Genomic DNA, 12,838 nt, shown 5'->3' on the forward strand with positions numbered 1-12,838 from the left:
AGAGAACAAGTTGTGTCACCTTCAAAATTCCATCCCATGGCTACTCCTGGGGTGTTACTGCAGCCTCCTGCCCTTTACAGGCTCAGTCAAACTCCTTGTGAATTGCCCCGTCTCTACAACATGCTGAAGCAAAGCCCTGAATCAGAACTCCAGGAATGTTTGGCTCCAGGCCTGGATCCAAAGTTGGCAGCTCAGGCCCATCTCTACGGAACAGAGGGCACCATGTTGTGATGGTGGCAGTTTGATTTTAAATTCCTTCCCCCAGAAGGATTAGTTTAATATTCAGAGGGGTTTAATATTTGAAGTTGATCTTTAAAGAATACACATTTATTAAACTAATATATGTTTGTGATTCTGCCGCCATATTGGATATGATGCCGCAGGGAGATTTTCCTTGGTGAAGCCTGACATTTTTTGGACAGGACTTTGTGAGACATTGGAAAGGGAGCCTGGTGGGGGGCTTTCCACTCAATTATAATTCAGAGTATTTCTGATGTGCAGGAAGAAATCAGCGCAATAGTATATGGATAGTCGATGGATAACGCTGTGGTAGTTAAATTAAGCATATGTTGTCTTTGACTTCAATTCTGCTCACTTGAAGCTCCACAGCCCCATTCAGTGGGGGTGCACAAGAGAAGAGAAGCCAGAATTCCACACTAGTTTTGCTGATCATTTGGAAGCATGTCATATAAGAGGAGCTTGGAATGTGTGTTTTGATGGTGAATGGTCATTATCGTAATCCAATCTACGTAGAATGACTGGTCTTATTAGAACCAGGGTAAAAGCCTTGCAGAGGTTGGGAAGAGCAGCTGGATGGCTGCAGCAGATCAACAGAACTTCTTTACTAAGGGTGATAAAGCATCGTTTAGACTTGCTTATAACATCAGATGGCACTGTGGTAAAGAAGGAAAATTAAGTTTAGGGCTCAGTGGGAAAGAATCAACATCAGAAACAACTCAGGATGGGTGAAGAAAAAGTAAGATACAAAAATAAAAGCCTAGTTCTGCAGCCTTTACTCTCATCAGCAGTCCTATTGACTTAAATAATTCTCAGGTGTAGTCCCATTGAACATAAGAACAGCCATACTGGGTCAGAGCAAAGGTCCATCTAGCTCAGTATCCTGTCTTCCAACAGTGGCCAATGCCAGGTGCCCAAAAGGGAATAAACAGAACAGGTAATCAGCATATAATAAAATAAACAGAACAGGTTTGACGTCCCTATCCTCCATGAATTTATCTAGTTCTTTTTTCTACCCTGTTATATTCTTGGCCTTCATAATATCCTCTGGCAAGGAGTTCCACAGGTTGACTGTGCGTTGTGTGGAGAAATACTTCCATTTGTTTGTTTTAAACCTGCTGTCTATTAATTTCATTTGGTGACCCCTATTTCTTGTGTTATGCGAAGGAGTAAATAACACTTCCTTATTTACTTTCTCCACACCAGTCATGATTTTATAGACCTCTATCATATCTCCCCTTAGTCTCTTTTCCAAGATGAAAAATCCCAATCTTATTAATCTCTCCTTATATGGAAGCTGTTCCATACCTCTAATCAGGCCTAAATTCTGCTCATAAAAGAGGTATTGGGGAAAGGCAGTGGATGGCAATGAGATGGATAAAATAGTCTCCCATGCAATTCTTTTTCAGCCTGTTTCAATTAGAGCATATTTATTTGTAAGACAAGATAAGGTTTGGGGGATAAAAATGTCGGCAGTCTCCTCTCCTCAGCGTATTGTACAGTAGCTAGCACATGCCAAGCTAAGCTTCCAAAATGGTACACTGGAAATGAACTACCACAAAAATCAACTGAAAACATACTCAGCTTTTGTCAAGAATAGAGTCACATCTGAGAACACTGTAGGGTTACTATACCTGGCTGGGGTGGGAGCCATTATATATTTATTTTTTTGGTATTACAATTAATTTTGTTAAATCCCAGTTACTTACAAAGCCGGGTTATTTATCTGTCTCTGTTACAATACAGTGAGTTAATTTCTGTATTAATGAATCCAGGACCAGAGACAACAAAATTCATGCACTAGTCTAGCACACTGTGGTGGCTTTTCATGGTCTTTATCGAGGCAAAACACAGAGCTGGTATGGTTTTGGTCTATTTGACACAAAACTCGTCACTAGAGTTATATCAATGTCCTTGGGGTCAACGAGAGGCTTCAAGGTAAATTCTGCAAAATTGTTGTCAGTATCAAAAATATCTCCATCCGAGCCAGACCCTCTCCCACGCAAATCCGCTTCCCTGCAATGAAAAAGGAATATTGAGGAGATGCAGGAGATCTTTCTTTGCAATACATGTTATATATTGTTACAATGAAACTAAACCTCGGGTTTAAAGTTAGTTGCACAGAGTGATTCAGGGTAACGACCTGGAAGATATTGGCCATTTCTCAGAGTTCAGGAAGGTGTGAAAGTGTTTGGGGGCTTTAGAAGTCTTTCACCCATTGTTTTAAAGGCTGAGCTCCATATAATAAGTGGCCTTTTAAAACCAATATGTGGAGACCAGTGGCAGATGTGGAGTTTGGTAATAGTTAATGCAGGTCCTGTGCCAGTTAATACGTTTAAGGGAGGAATTAAGAGATAGCGAGGTGTAGGCATGCTGAGTAGCAGAATGGAGGAGAACAGCATACAGGGTTTATTAACAGAGTGTAGGGATCTTCACTGATTGGAGTAAAGTTGAGAAGTTAAGCAACTCCTACTGATCTCTCTCCAGGTGACTATGCAGATGGCTTCTGCCCTGTAACATGTTACTCCCTTCAATTTTACTTTTGCATGCACATTCAATCACAATTTGTCCACGGTGGGCTGACACAGACAGACAAAGGAAGATGTGAAATTGCCAGGCAGAGTTGAGAGTAGTGCATATTCAATTAGTTAAAAAAGAGACTGGAGACGGACAGATGCTTCGCTGTTGTGAGAGGCTCTGCTTCAGGGATGGCCCGAAAAGGCTCTGCAGACTACAGTTAGAGAACTCTTTGTATACTCAAGACAAAGCTAAGAGAGAATGGTCTGGGACCTGAAACAAACATGGCTTTTTTACCTGCAGAAAAAGGAATGAAGAAGTCACTCTTCCTAAAGGCACCACTTTCATCCAAGAAATGTCCTGGGTTAAATTGCTCTGGCTTTGGAAATTCTCTGCTGTCATGTAGGACCGATTGCAGGGCGGGGAATATAGTGGTGCCCTGAATTAGCAAACACAGACAAAGAGAATTAAAGTGGACACTGTCCAAAGCAGAGAAGCCTCCAGAATTCACTGGGCTGGGCAGTGGGACATGTTTTTCTTTCCTTCATTTTCCTGCATCTCCAAGAACCAGAACCAGAAATATTAAAATTCCATGAGAAAAGGTAAGCCCATCAAATGGGAGCCCACCTTCAACAAGAAGATCCTGGAATCTCATAGTTTCTACATCAAAGAGGTTTGGAAAAGTCTGGCTAAGATCCAGAAGTGTTAGGTGCGTCTCTCAGCTGCTATTTGGAAGTATTTGACATTCCCTTGTCTTTATAATTTAGTCATCGCACCAATGGTTTCTCCATCACTATTTATAAAAAATAAAATATAATAATAAATAAAAATAATAATAATAAAGCTAAAAGACCTATACAACTCACAGTGTAACTCAGTTAGCAACCTAAGACATGGTCACTGTGAATTGTGGTTAACACATATTAACACATCATCAGGACTAAATCTTGGAGGAGAGATGGAACCAGCTCAGAAACTGACCTCCCAAAAGAGGTTCAAAGAAAGAAGGAAAGCTTTGCACAGCCTGCTTGGTATCTATTCTATATCTAAAAGTTTGAACTGGGCTCTAAGCCTATCTTCTGTAAGGAGAGCTGAGCCTGTAGAATGCAGGGTTCTGTTCTTCATGCCGATAACAACTGGAACGTTGTTGGTAACTGTGAAAAACATGTCATACTAAAATCAGAGCAAACATTTCTATTGTGAATAAGTCAAAACTGTATAGTGGAAAAGGCGGAAGATCGGGCCCTCTCACAGAAACGTTGAGAACAAACCTTGGGGATAATATATTCTCTGAAATGAGTGTCTCTCGTCACTGCATGTGGGACACCCATCGGGACAATGTTAGCAGTTCTCTGCACCTCGTGTATCACAACATCTGTGTAGGGCATCTGGCTTCGGTCCGCCATGCAGGGGCTTCGGCTTCAGCCAACCACACGGTCAATCTCTTCATGAACTTTCTCTGTCATCAAATGAACAAGGTTAACAATAAAGCTAAAGAACAGGATTCCCATAATTTGCGCCCATTCTGTTACATAGTCAGAAATGCAATACACAATTCAGCAGATACATGGTGGGAATATAACGAGTTATAACAATATAACAGTTTTGGGTTACAGAAACCATTGTATATGGTATTGAGGATAAAATGCCAATAATGTAATTATTAAGGCAGTGATATGGTTCATAACTGGTTATGTTATAAAAGAGCACAATGTGATGTTATCACCAGAGCATATATCTAACTGCTGTGCAAGAGATTGTGGCCTAAAATCCACCACACACTCCAGTCAATCATCCACATGAGCTTGGAGGAAGCCCATGAGGTGGGAATTAGCACTGGATATTAGCTGGGTATTGATAAATCTCTAACACTTGCCTTTATTTGAGGGGAGGGTCTGGCACTCTGTATCTGTATGAAATTCGGAGATTTTGCTCTATGGTTGTTATTGAAATATGTTGTACACTTGAGGGTCGTCCACTGCCAGTTTTCCAGTGACAACAAAGCAGGGGATCCGCTCGCAGGAGGGTGTTAAATTACCATTAATCAGCGGGGGACTTTTAAACAAGAGATTTACAGTGCTGTAAGCAGGGGTGAAAGTAATTTACAGGACTTACCGGTACTGCCGGAGTCTTGAGGGGGTGTGGCCTCATCTGGAAGAGGCGTGGCCTCTCAAGATTTAAAGGCCCGGGGGCACTGGCTTTGGCTGGGAGCCCCAGGGCCTTTAAATCAACTAGGGGCTCCCAGCTGAAGAGGTGGCTAGGAGCCCCCTCTCGGGCTCAGGGGCAAATTAAAGGGCCCAGGGCTCCTGCCTCCAGGGAACCTTGAGTTTTGTGGGGCTGGAGCAGGGATTTAAAGGGTCCAGAGCTCCTGCTGCTGAGGGGAGCCCCGAACCCTTTAAATCCTGGCTCCAGCCCAGCCGCCAGAGCTGCGGCTGGGATTCAAAGGGCTCTGGGCTGCCCGCAGCCGCAGTGAGCTCTGAGCCCTTTAAATCCCAGCCCCAGCCCGGCCGCTGGAGCCACAGCCGGAATTTAAAGGGCTCTGGGCTGCCCGCAGCTGCAGGCAGCCCAGAGCCCTTTCAATCCCCACCGTGGAAGCCGGTGCAGTCCAGCACGGCATACTGCCTCTTGCCGGTACACCGTACCGTACCGTACCGGCTTTCTAAGAGAGCTGCACAAGCATCACACAATGGGGGATTGCTCCACTCTGTGACTCAGCAAAGCCCACCAGGACATATCTGAGCTAGTATTTTCCAGGCACACAGAGTGCGGATACAAAATAGGGGACAGTGGCATCATGCTTTTGCCTTTCTTCTCCCTTACCTAGACTTGAAGCAACAAGAATACTAGGAAGACCAAGCCTTGAACTGAGGAGAATGGTCTCAGGTTAAAGGGGAAGCCTGTGAATTAAGGATTGTAACATACCTGCAGCATCCAGTGGGGTGAGAAAAATGGCTTGATCCAAACACTGCATAGTCTAAAAAGGTTCAAGATTTAGACTGTGTGCTTAACTTTTATTTTCTTTGGTAATTCTCTCTGACCTTTTGTGCCTGTCACTTATAGTGACACTTAAAATCTATCTTTCTGTAGTTAATAAACCTCTTTTATATTTTACCTAAAACAATGTGTTTTGGTTGAAGTGCTTGGGAAATCTCAGCTCAGTTTACAAAGGCTAATGGATGTCCTCTCCACATCAAGGAAGGGGTGGACTGGGTAATGAACTTACACTGGTCAGGCTTCTGACCACGAGAAGACGGTACAGCTCAAGGGTACAAGGCTGGGGGCTTGGGAGATTTGCTGGTGCCTTTCTCTGTGTGATTCGTGAATGGCTCAGGGAACATTCATGCAATTTACTTAGGTGTGGGGTTCCACATGCTGTTGTACTCAGTGATAACAGCTCATGAAGGGGTTTGCTGCCTGTCTCTAGCAAAGCATTATGAAAGACAGCCCAGGCTGGAAAGTTAAGGGGGGAACAATGGTACTTCAGTTCCAGGTTGTACCGCAGGGATCCTGTCAGAGAGGGGGCCACCTGACAGCCCTGGAATACGAAGGCTCCTGTTACTCATAAACCAGGCACCTTCTTGTCAGTGGCAGCACAGGTTTCTCCTGCACAAACACACACACTTTCTCCCAGCCCAAAATCCTTAGCTTGGACTGGGAGGTGAGAAAGGAATCCAGTCACAATGACTTACTCAGGCTGAGGACCCTGTGCTGAGATCACTCATGAGGAGGTTGAGTAATGACAGTTGTGATGGTGCTTTTCAAATGTGGACACTTGTCTATGCAAATTGAACTAAAAAACCCATCCCCAAACACATCTCAGTTTCACATAAACCAGTGAACAGCTTGCACGCGGCGGTAACGTCAGTCACTTCCAGCCCAAGCCAGATTTGATCTGATGACTTAAGGGACAGGGGTCTGTATCCATTAGAGATCCCTTGAGCCATGTAATCCCCTCATCTCTCCAAGATTTAAAATTGTGTGTATCTGTACAGTACCTTCTATTTCTGGGTATTTCAGAAGAATCAGGAGCGCATATGTCAGGGTGGTGCTGGATGTTCCCGTTCCAGCCAAGAATAAATCCAAGGTGCTTCTTACCAAGTTATCAGTGTTAAATTCCGACTGGCTGTTTTGACGTTCCTGCAGAGAAACTTGTTATGGTTGTTTGATCATTGACTGTAAGAGAAGGGATCTATTCATACAGGCCCAAAGTCTCTCAGCTTCTACCTGCTCTGTGTCCCACCTGCCATCTTTATAAAAATCCTTATAAAAAATAGGCCACAGCCCTGAAGATTGCAGTAGCACTGCAGGGATGTTTTGGGTCATTGCTGTGGAAACACATGGTCTTTTCTATTAGAGGAGAATTGGAGCTTTACTTTTCCCTGGTTAATTTTCATCTGTATCTTTAACTGTTGTTGTTGATTCCCTTTGCTTTCATATTTTGTTTGGATGGGCAGCACTAATGCCCTTGAAAACTTTGAACCAGAAAGGAAACCAAATGTCTCTAACCAATTTTTAGCCTTGGAGCCAGAAGGACTGAGTCTGATGCTCCAAAGGAAGTGAGATCCCCACTGAAAATGCAGATGGCCTGGCTACCTGCTGACCGAGGGCTGCAGTGGAAGAATACCTGCTGTAAAATATTGCAGGAGATTAGCAGGAGGGGTTTCCAAAAAGCTGGTAATAGGTTAGGTCTGTGGGTGTGGGCATAGGAAGCCATTAGAAACTGGTTTCTCCTGCTAATCCCACTAATGCTAACACATACCAGTAAAAGTGCTTCTGTCCACCTTATAAATAAAATCTTTTCAATGGCTAACCTCCAACAGAGCTAATGTACACATTGCCAAGTGCTGTTGATACCTGCTTTGGGTGCTTTGTCCTTTTAAGACATATCTACACTGCAATTAAAAATCCACAGCTGGCCTGGGTCAGCTGACTCGGGCTTGTGGGGATCAGGTTGAGGGGCTATAATATTGCAGTGTAGGCATACGGGCTTGGGCTGCAGCCCAGGCTCTGAGACCCAGAAACATCTACACTATTCACACAAATGAGGTGAGCAGGGCTTGGCTTTTAGAATGTAAGTTCCAGGGGCAGAGACCAGGTCTGCCTTTGGGTCTTATACAGAGTGATAAATACCCACGATAGGTATAATCCACTCCACAGCAAAGGGGAAGGGCGGCTGCCCTCAATTACCTGTTCCATTTTGATGAGGAAAGCATCAATGAAGTCTCAAGGACAGCTAAGATCCAGAGGACTCTTTGTGCATCTTCACCCTCTCCAGAACAAACCTTTCAAATTCCTCTGCATTTTTAATTAACAGCTGGTGAGGCCCAGGGTTATAATCCATGAGAGTTGGGAAAAAATTGTTACAGCTAGAATGATGGAAGGAAAAGCACATCTTGGTTTATCTGGACACAACAGATCATCAATTGACTCAGTTGACTCAGTTACAGCAGCACAATACAATACATCTGTAGCAAATGGATTCTAAAGAACTTCCCTAGCTTCACTAACTCATTCTACTCAATACACACCTATTCCTCACATAAACTGCAGTGACACTCAGTTCTATTCACTACAATAATCTCCATTATTTCCAATGCAACAGCATCACCAATACAAACATGTTCTTGAAAATCACAATCAAGTTCCCAAACCTAACTCAGAATACAGATTTTCCTAGGCAGTAATAAAACATTATTGACTATACAAGTAAAAGATATCTTAGTCTTCCTGCAGTTGGAGTGAGGGGGCCAAATTCTCTGCTGCTGTAACTCCGTTGATTTCCACTGAGTTTGGCTGTTGTGCATTTGGTGAGGTTTTCAGCAATGGGATATGTGAGTGGCTGTGTACCGGAAATGAAAAGGAGTTGCTTTGCGGGTGAGGAATGCGACCACATTCAGGTACTTCATTGTGAATATACTAAGGCATGTGAATTGCAATGGTTTGGATGCTCATGTTTTAATTAGCAATTTCCTTGATTTTTACCAATAGTGTTGAAAGGGAATGTCCTTAAGCAAACATAATTCTGAGCAAATGAAGTGTTTTGTGCGGGAATTTAAATTATCCTCAAAAACAAGTTTGAGGCTGGGACTGGTAATAGCTGCAGCCTAATGAGGAGAATAGGAACATTATGGGAATCTGAATAATAATTTAAGGAAAAGTAACAGTGAAAGAAGAAATCTCTGTCCCTTCCCCATTACAAAGGAAAAGAGTGAAAAAAACCACTGAACACACCTGTGCCAGGAAGAGCGAAGGAGTTCATTGTTTTCCTGGGTGAGCTTAATTATTGTCAGAAACTTCTGGTCTTCATAGTCAAACCGGTCCCCAAAGACAATGGAACAGATGATGTTGGAGACAGCATGGGTGAGAGGGATGGTGGGGTCAAAGGGTCGCTCTGCAATAAAACCAAACCAGTGTCCAGTTTTTAATTCAGTATTTTCACCTACAGCATCGCATCCATTGATGTTACTAGGACGTTCTGGATGTCCTGGCCCCAGGCCAAGAGGGTAGTCCCTAACATTCATTGGAGAGGGAGAGTTATGGTCTCACAGTTCCAGGGTAAGCTGGGCTTTAGACCCCTTTCAGTCCTGCTCAAGAGCCCCCCTCAGGTGACAGGCCTGAGTTCCTGTCCCTCTCTGAATGGGAAGAACTCCTCAGTCCAACCACCCGTGGACTGAATATCTGGGCGGCAGGCTCATTACTTCCCAACTATGGTAGCATGACAGGTTGCTCTGTGCTGGGCACCCGCGAGCCCTTTCCCTCCACGGACCTATGACCAGCAGGGGATCAAAGTGACTCAGAAACAATTTCTCCAAAACTAAGTGTTATTTATCCTCCCAAAGGTAGGCAGCACACAGAACAAAAACTAGAAACAATAAAGGCTTCTACACACATTCCTTTTACCTAAACAATCTTTCCTTGCAAGCTTTGGTAAGTTCCATTCAGCTCAGTTACCTCCATCTCACTCAACCCCCTTCCTGCATGGGTGAAAATCCATAAGGTTTTAGTTTCCCTGTTGGATGCTAGTTTCTGTCCAGGAAGAGAATACTTTCTAAATAGCTGAAGCTATGGTGGGGGTGTTCTCAGATTAACAGCTTCTCACTTATTACCCTTGGCATCCTCTCTGACCGTACTTATCCTGGCCATTATTTTCATTTCCTCTTAGCGTACCCCTTTCAGCCTCCTTTTATTTAATTCAGTACAGCCAGGCAGGATAATATCACACAGCTAAACTGAGGTGCACAAGCTATTTATGAAAAATAACACAGCTATTTCCTTCATTCTCCACATAGGGCTTCCCCAATGCTATCTCTGTAAATTTATATTAAATAATTATCCCCCATTTTGCTGGGAATCAGTTTTCACTCTGTCTCCTCTGCCGCTCTCTGCTTGACACTCACTGATCTAACCAGGGACCATGGGTCCCTCTCTGAGTGACACCTGCCACAGGCCTGACAGACAGTATTCCTTTCAGAACAGGATCCTGCATTCAGAAGATTCTGCGTCAGCCATTGCTTATCACATCATCATAAACTCCTACAGTGCAGTGGGACCTATACAATATTCAAGGGAATTGTCTACAAGACTTCACCTATCTGACCTGAGACCACATTGCACAGGAAGAACATCCAGAAGCAGCATTTTCTCCATGCAGTGTGTTCCTGCCTCACAGCAGACTTCTGCTCATGTCCCTCACCCAGGCAGATTTCTTTTAGATCATTATCTACAGGAGTAGCTGCCCCTGGCTCAGGATACACAAGTGGCAACAGCAGTAAAGTGGCTCTCTCTTGTGTCTGTATCACGGGTGGGGAAGGTTCTCCATGCGTTCTCCTCTCCACACACACAATTCACCCAGATGGAGAGTCAACTTCAATTTAACTGTTGCACTGTATATTGCAAGAAGCGGGATGGTCTTGTGGTTAAGGCAGTGGCCTGGGTCTTAGGAAATCTGGAGACAATGCCCAGCTCTGACACAAACTTCCAGGTGTGACCTCGAGCAAATAACTTAATCTCTCTGTACCTCTGTTCCCCATCTCTAAAAGAGAGAAAATAATTCTTCCTTTCTCCACTTTTTCATTTTCATGTGTATTTAACATGTTCGTTGCTTGGGGCAGGGACTGTCTCCAACTGTTTGTTAACACAACCTACTGGCAAAGGAGCCCCAGTCTTGGCTGGGACCTCTAGAAACTAATAGAACACAAATAAATAATAAAATAATATTCATCACTTAGAAAGCACTGTAATTTACACAGTGATTTCAAACGTTCCTCAGGAGGCCATCCCCGTACAACGTAGGTGCCAGACTTGTATCAGACATCTAGCAGAGAAGAAAATCAGAATAAGGAAGCTGTAGGCCTGGGTGTCTTAATAGCCCAACACACTGAAGATAAACTAATCCACTCTAACATGGTTCACTGTGTTAGCTTCTGCCTACTCTGGATAAACATTTTCCATTGCCCATTGGCCACAGATCAGAGGGTAGAAAACATGGGAAATAACAGCCAGGAAAGGTCATCTCAGGAACTTTGTCACATATTTTCTTTTAAATTAACAGAGGCTATTATATGTGCAGCTAATGGCTTGAGTTATAAGGTGTTTGAACCAAAGTTAGTATCACAAAATAAAGGAAGACAAGAGTCTTTAGCTGACTCCTCAATTCCTGACATACATGCAGCAAATCCCCACCGTGTGTGTTTCTGAGCCTTGCAACCAGAAAACGGGCTTCCTCTTGGATTCGTTCCTCAATGCTTTTCTTCCCCATCTCAAAGATTCTCAAGGTGGTGAGGGCAAATCGGCGAAGCTGCTTCCACCGTTCCCATTGCTGAAAATAATGCCTGGAAGAGGGAGGAGAACAGGAATGAAAGGAGGGCATGGGGTGAGGGAGAAGACTTAATTTGCTAAATTTCTAACCTAAGGAAACATTTGTTATTGAAAGGTTCAACATGAATGCAAACATTACTGTATGCGTGTTCCACTGGAGACACTACATTACACTGATATGTGTATGTAACTCAAAATCCACACATTAATCTCATTGCTGTTTATAGAAATTATGAACAAGAAAAATAATTCCATTGGTTGCCTTGCCCAATGGCTGTATTTTGTTCTCCAACACAGTGTAAACTGTCACAGTAATTAGAGCAAAGTACATATACTGATACCATGTAAAAATAAGAAATTCACTGGGACATAAATAGATGGGTAAAGTTAGTATCCTTCAAAGAACAGAGCTAAGTGAAACATAAGCTGTCTTCTCAGTCATGTTCTCCACATACAGAGAACATCAGCGCTACATGCCAAAGTTGTTAGAAATGTACCTCCTCCATTGATAACCTTGTCAGCAGTGCCAGTTTTCCTCTTCCACTGAACTCATCCGCTTGAAAAATCAGAGCTTCCTTCAAAGCCTCCTGTCCATACAGCACCACAATTCGCAGTGAGCCCAAGTATATTGTGAAAACCGGCCATATTTCACATTGAGCTGTAAAAGATTAACACAAAGAGCCAATACATTTTACTATAGCCTCTTCAGAATAAGAATGAGTGTGGATCTAATTACAAACTGAGGAAGGAGCTCTCCTGCCACTTAGGGTTACACACAAAAAGGGATATAGGCACCTATATCAAAATGTTGATCCTCAAAACCCCCAGCTAACCCTCTAGGCCAGCAGTTCTCAAAGTTATTTGATCTTGCCCCCCTTCTTTGTGGCTGTAGTCATTTATGGCCGCTCCCACCCCAGAAGTACATATACCAACCCCTAGCTCTGAAGGCAGGGCAGAGCAGAGCAGCAGAAGCTGATGGCTCAGTGCCCACCTCTGAAGGCAGCACCATGCCAGCAGCAATACAGAAGTAAGGGTGGCAATGTGTAGGGATATTAATCAATACAGTCAATAAGACTTAGCGCCGCGTTGGCATCCTTACTTCTGTGCTGCTACTGCCACCCCGGAGCTAACAGCCAGAACCCCACCGCTTCCCGGTGAGGGATTGGCAGGGGGGTGGGGCAGGAAGGAGAGCCCCAGTCCTGGTGGCAGTGCTCTGGCTGTCAGCCCCGGTGGCAGAGTTCAGTCTGTCCCTTGTATCCCCACCTCC

General features: G+C 43.8%; 1 pseudogene; it reads right to left on the bottom strand.

Moving 5' to 3' along the window:
* Nucleotides 1-1,623: 1,623 nt before the first annotated feature.
* The window catches only part of LOC127054195 (cytochrome P450 2H2-like), an 89,315-nt pseudogene continuing 78,100 nt past the window's right edge, over nucleotides 1,624-12,838 (bottom strand).

This window comes from Gopherus flavomarginatus, chromosome 6 (assembly GCF_025201925.1).
Source record: "Gopherus flavomarginatus isolate rGopFla2 chromosome 6, rGopFla2.mat.asm, whole genome shotgun sequence".
NCBI lineage: Eukaryota > Metazoa > Chordata > Testudines > Testudinidae > Gopherus > Gopherus flavomarginatus.